This window comes from Lipotes vexillifer, unplaced genomic scaffold (genome assembly GCF_000442215.2).
Source record: "Lipotes vexillifer unplaced genomic scaffold, Lipotes_vexillifer_v1.1 scaffold518, whole genome shotgun sequence".
Taxonomy (NCBI): domain Eukaryota; kingdom Metazoa; phylum Chordata; class Mammalia; order Artiodactyla; family Lipotidae; genus Lipotes; species Lipotes vexillifer.
The window spans coordinates 190727-197440 of NW_006780945.1; the positions used below are offsets into that span (position 1 = coordinate 190727).

At 43.3% G+C, this 6714-nt stretch overlaps 1 non-coding gene across 1 annotated transcript; it reads left to right on the forward strand.

The window, feature by feature from the left end:
- The first annotated feature begins 6641 nt into the window (after nt 1-6641).
- Nucleotides 6642-6714, forward strand: TRNAE-UUC (transfer RNA glutamic acid (anticodon UUC)). Its single transcript has one exon. It is a non-coding gene; the product is annotated as a tRNA-Glu (tRNA).

Sequence of the window (6714 nt, forward strand, 5' to 3'; positions counted from 1 at the left end):
TGATTTGATCAACTACGCTTACATAACTAAACCTTTTTTTTTTTTTTAATAAATTTATTTATTTATTTATTTTTGGCTGCGTTGGGTCTTCGTTGCTGCGCGCAGGCTTTTTCTAGTTGTGGCGAGCGGGGGCTGCTCTTCATCACTGTGTGCGGCCTTCTCATTGCAGTGGCTTCTCTTGTTGTGGCACACAGGCTCTAGGCACGCGGGCTTCAGTAGTTGTGGCACGTGGGCTCAGTAGTTGTGGCTCGCGGGCTTAGTTGCTCTGCGGCATGTGGGATCTTCCCGGACCCGGGCTCGAACCTGTGTCGCCTGCATTGGCAGGCAGATTCTTAACCACTGCACCACGAGGGAAGTCCTACATAACTAAATCTTGATAAAAACTCTTGAACAGCGTTCAGGGAGCTTCCATGGCAGTGAACACCTCAATGTGCTGGGAGAGTGGCATATTCAGATGGGACATGGAAGCTCTGTGCCCCACCCCACCTTGCCCTGTGCATCTCTTCCATTTGGCTGTTCCTGAGTTGCATCCTTTATAATAAAGCTGCTAAAGTATGTATAGTGCTTTTCTGATTCTGTGAGTTTTTCTAGAGAATTATCAAATCTGAAGGAGGAATGTGGGAGCCCCTGAATTTGTGGTCAGCCAGTCAGAAGTGCCAGAGCCTTGGGGAGAGCCGAGATTTGTGGCTGGCAACAGAACTGAGGGCTGTCTTGTGAGACAGGCTTCAGATTAAGGGGTCTGTGCTAACTCTGGGTAATTAGTGTCAGAATTGAATTTACTTGTAGGACAACCAGTGGGTGTTGAAGAATAACTGGTGCTGGAAAATGACACAATTACATTAATTGATTTTTGGATGTTAAACCGTGAAAGGAAAATCAAAATTCAGTTGGTATTGCTAAGAGAGCACTCTTAAATGGAGCCTGGAGACTATTAAGGAAGTGTGACTTATGCACGTCTCAGGCTGGATGGAATGTAACCTTTGACCTGATGGAGTCCTCCAGAATGCCTGCCAGAAACTCAAAATACTTATCGGACACTTACCCTAAAATAACTCATGACAGCGTATCTGCTAATTAGACCCCTACCCTGAAACTTATGATTCCTTTTGAGGTTAACTTTCACTAACATGGAAGGTATTTAACACTGGAAGAGGCAATATTTCCTGATTTATTCTTGCTCACCACTAAATTTAAACTCATAATTCTCATTGGTCGTTGCACAGCATGACCATACCCATCATCCTATCATACATTTGAGGTGGGGATGGTATTTATACACGTACAAATGCAGGAGATTCTAAGTATGAGTACCTTCTGCTCTGACGCATAGAACACATCTCAGGTTCTTTCACTGCAGCCAATCAGTCCGGTAGCATTAAGGGAAGCGTACGGACAGCTGTGCACTGCATTCATTGCTCTGCAGCCAGAGAGCAAATAATGATGTCCCAGTAAGCGGCTCTTTCAACCAGGTTATTATGTGTGTGATTTTCTTTCTTAAAAAAAAAAAGATTAATAGCAGCAACAATCCATTGAGAGCTGGCTATTGCCCACAGATGAGTGACCTGGCCCATTTAAAGGCCACAGCACAGAGGAGAAGGCTGTTTAATTGGAGAGAATTTCATAAAGACCATTTATGGCATTATTAAGGCAATTCTTCCCTCTCTATGCCAGAATAAGTGATTTCTTACTGGACACATAAGCCAGCTTTTGAACTTTTTACCTCCTTTAAGGATACTACCTCAGTGCTTTGACTCCAAGAAAAGCCTTTTAGCCAGATATTTATTAAAAAGAGAAAACAAAACTTAAGGCTACAAGAGTGGCTAGAAAAGCAAGAAGGAAAGCAAGAAAAATCATGGGGGAAGATTTTGGCGATTTTTAAGCTTTGGACAGACAGGTTTGAGGTGGGATAAGTTTCTACCAAAATTTAGGATACAGAGGTGTGGTTCTGTGCTCTAATTGGAAATGATGAAGACTTTTATATTCTGTATCTGTGTTCTGGGTTTTAAATATTCTCTGAGGTTCCTTCCATGTCCAAACCTTAAGATCTCAGGGCTGCCAGTCTGAATCTATTATGTTTTCATATTTTCAGAATCATAACAGAGCAATAATTATTTACTTGCTACCTACTTTCCAAGGGTCACCACGTAGCTCAGATCTATACTGGTTGTGATATAATAAGAAATATAGGGCTTCCCTGGTGGCGCAGTGGTTAAGAATCCGCCTACCAATGCAGGGGACATGGGTTCGAGCCCTGGTCCGGGAAGATCCCACATGCCACGGAGCAACTAAGTCCATGCATCACAACTACTGAGCCTGCGCTCTAGAGCCCACGAGCCACAACTACTGAAGCCCGCAAGCCACAACTACTGAGCCTGTGCACCACAACTACTGAGCCTGTGCTCTAGAGCCCGCGAGTCACAACTACCGAGCCAGCATGCTGCAACTACTGAAGCCCACGCACCTAGAGTCCATGCTCTGCAACAGGAGAAGCCACTGCAATGAGAAGCCTGCACACCACAACGAAGAGTAGCCCCCGCTCGCCACAACTAGAGGAAGCCCGTGGGCAGCAACGAAGACCCAATGCAGCCATAAATAAATAAATAAATAAATTTATTTTTAAAAAATGTTTAGGCTTCATCTAGTAGGAAATTAGGAACCACCACCATTTTCTAAACTAAGACATTTAATGAAAATTACACCACCTCTTATCTTAGATCTATTCTCGACCAACATGAAAGAAGGAGTTGAGTAGTTCATCAGATAGGATTTTTAAAAATTAATCTCTCCCTGTATTAATTTTCTATGGCTGCTGTAGCAAATTGCCACAAACTTAGTGGCTTAAAACAGCATAAATCTATTATAGTTCTAGAGGTCGAAATCCACAACGGGTCTCACTGGGCTAAAATCAAGGTGTCAACAGGTCAGCACTCCTTCTGGGGACCCTAAGGGACAATCTGTTTCCTTGCCTCCCTAATTTTGCTGTTTGGAGAGACACCGCTTTAGGAGAGATCCCCAGTGTTCTCCTTACTTGCTGCAAGTAGTAAGAAATCCCTCCTTCTCCTGCTCTTTGGTTTGGTTGTTTCTTTTGGCTCAACACCCACCAAGAGGCAAACAAAAGGGCATAGAACAGTGTAGTTAAGGGAATTCCCTGGTGGTCCAGTGGTTAGGACTCTGTGCTCTCAATGCCGAGGGCCTGGGTTCGATTCCTGGTTGGGGACCTATATAAGATCCCACAAGCCACGCAGCAACGCCAAAAAGAAAACAAAAACAAACAAAACAGTGTAGTTAAATTAAGCACTCAGTATAGATACAGTACAGTTAAGCACTCACTACAGAATAGTGAAGTCTGTAAACAAAGGAAATTAGCCTTGGAGAATCAGGCCTTGGAGGGCTTGGTGGCACTGGCCCATCTAGCATATTAAGTATTTAACATGAACAGACACAAATAATCATGCCCTGGGGCTTCCCAGGTGGTGCAGTGGTTAAGAATCTGCCTGCCAAGGCAAGGGACACGGGTTCGAGCCCTGATCTGGGAAGATCCCACATGCGGTGGAGCAACTAAGCCCGTGCATCACACTACTGAGCCTGCGCTCTAGAGCCCATGAGCCACAATTACTGAGCCTGCGTGCTGCAACTACTGAAGGCTGCGTGCCTAGAGCCCCGTGCTCCACAAGAGAAACCACCGTAATGAGAAGCCCGCACACCTCGACGAAGAGTAGCCCCCGCTCGCTGCAACTAGAGAAAGCCCACATGCAGCAACGTAGCCCCGACACAGCCAAAAAATAAATAAAATAAATAAAGATATAGAAAAAAAAATTAAAAAAATAATAATCATAATTTGCCCTGTATTGGGCTCTTCACTTTTTTGCTAGTTTCAATGATTACACTGATCCAGAAAGGAGTAAGATGATAGAGCTGATCTCTCGGGAAGGAAAACTGACTGTATACCAAACACAATCTACCTTATCCTGCAAAATTATGGGACAGGCCAAAAAAGATGGACAAAGAATGTGGCCATTAAGCCATCAGCCACGGCAGACATCCCATGGTGCACCCTGAGGGGAACTCAGGATGGAGATAAACAGGATACTGGCCCAGATAGTTAAGGTGTATATCAAAGGAAAAATTGCAATAAGCCCCAGACTCTTGCATCTTCCCATACATAGAAAAGTGCTAAATTCATTAACTTGAGATGTCTGGTTTTCTTTAATTAACAGTAATCTTTTGATGTTCTGACTACCTGCATTTTTTTTGCAAAAAATCCTCTGTATCCTGGCTCCTCCCTGACCTCTTCAAAACCGTCCCTCAGGGGCTTCCCTGGTGGCGCAGTGGTTGAGAATCTGCCTGCAAATGCAGGGGACAAGGGTTTGAGCCCTGGTCCGGGAAGATCTCACATGCCGCGGAGCAACTAAGCCCGTGTGCCACAACTACTGAGCCTGCACTCTAGAGCCCGCAAGCCACAACTACTGAAGCCCACACTCCACAATTACTGAAGCCTGCGGCCTAGAGCCCGTGCTCCACAACAAGAGAAGCCACCGCAATGAGAAGTCCACACACCACAATGAAGAGTAGCCCCCGCTCCCTGCAAATAGAGAAAGCCCGCGTGCAGCAACGAAGACCCAATGCAGCCAAAAATGAATGAATGGATGGATTTAAAAGATAAATAAAGTTCTGGACACAAATCATTTCCTGCAGAGTCGGGCACACACAGCGTAGTTATAGGTGCAACCAGCTGCAGGAGCAGACCCGCCTGCAGGAGGAGACCCAGCCCAGACCCCCAGCGCGGCTCTCTCTGTCAGCAGCATCTGTCCAAGAGTCCCCTTACCCAGCACACTGACTGAAAAGATTTACTGGCTCCTCTCTTATTTGAATGGTTGTAACCACACAAAATAAGTAGAGGAAAAAAAAAATCTGCTTTTTCCCTCCCAGTGTCTGTGAGATGAGTCATCCAAAGACTCTGCTTTTCAGTTCACGTGACAGTTATCCCAAAAGATCCCTTTTAAAATGTAAAATAGAATGAAACCAATTTTAAAAAGAAGTCAAACAGGCTTAGAATATAAACAAAGAAGACTGAAGAATTGGGAATATCTGACAATCTTTTAAGGAAGAAAAGAAAAAAGGAAGACCAATGAATTGAAATGAAGTCAAAAAAGAAATGCCCAAATGAGCCTCTTATGTGACGTCTCTAAAATGGCAATCAGGTTTTCCTTTAAATTATCCATCTCGGTTCACACAGAATTAGGGCAGAACTACTCGCGATAAAAACATCAAACCTTCCAGATTTAATAGCAGTTCAGAAAACCAACAGTCACAACCAGATGCACCAGGGAAGAGCTGATGGCATATTCAGACCATTTGTACACAAAGTTGAAAATAGTCTCAAGTTTGAAAGCCACTATGAAACGTAGTTTCTTGGCTTACCAGATTAACAAAAATATACTTCGTAATGTACTTAGTAATTAAAATTTAGTATATTATGGATCAACAAAAAGAAATCACACTCAAGAGAGTGACAAGATAAGCCATGGGCTGGGAGAAAATATTTGCAAAAGGTACATCTGATAAAGTACTGTTATCCAAAATATAAAAAGAATTTAATAGACACCTCACCAATGAAGGTATACAGATGGCAAATAAGCACATAAAAAGATACTCCACATCATATGTTATCAAGGAAATGCAACTGTGAAATAAAATTCATATTTTATGGCAAGACAAGAAAAATTTAAACATAAAAAATTTCCTCTGCCCTTGGGCCTCCTCTCTCCCCACTACTTTGCATTGTGTATCTGCATTAGTCATCGAGCAAACCTCCCCCAGCAGCAGAAATACCTGCTCAATAAAAAAAAAAAAGCAGCGTTCTCCTAGCATCAACAAGGCAATTCCTTAAAAGATAACATTCCGTCTTTATCTTGTAAGAGGCCACATGACCCACCGCCACGATGACGCTCAGATCTGGATTGTGTAAACTGTCAACAATACGTCATTAAACGTACAGCTCTCTTGTCTCAGAAAACTCATATACTTGTGCCTTGGCTTCTAACAGGCAGAATCGTTCTCAGAGCTTTCCGAGATGCTCTTCCCGGGTTTTATAAAACCTGCAAATTTGGCTTGAATAAAATTTTCCATTTTCTTTCTTAGATTGACTAATTTTTTGTTGACATAACTTAAAACAGTGAGATACCAATACACACCTATTAAAATGACCCGAATCTGGAACACTGACAACACCAAATGCTGGCTAGGACGTGGAGAGGAGGAGCTCTCTCATTCATTGCTGGCGGGAAGGCAAATGTGGAAGATGGTTTGGCAGTTTCTTGCAAAACTAAGCATACTCTTACCATACGATGCAGCAATTGTGCTCTTTGGTACTTATCCGAGGGAGATGAAACTTATGTCCACACAAAACCTTGCACACAGATGTTTATAGCACCTTTATTCATAATTGTCAAAACCTGGAAGCAACCAAGATGTCCTTCAATTGGTGAATGGATAAACTGTGTACATCCTGTTAAAAGGTAAACTAAGGCACATTAAAATTTTTAAACGTTTGAGCAAACATCGATTCGAATCAGGCAGCATCCAATCTACCAGATAGAACGGAGGTCTGAGGAGCTGTACAAAAGGAAAGATTTGGGGATTCCCTGGTGGTCCAGTGGTTAGGACTCAGCACTTTCACTGCTGAGGGCTCAGGTTCAATCCCCGGTTGGGGAA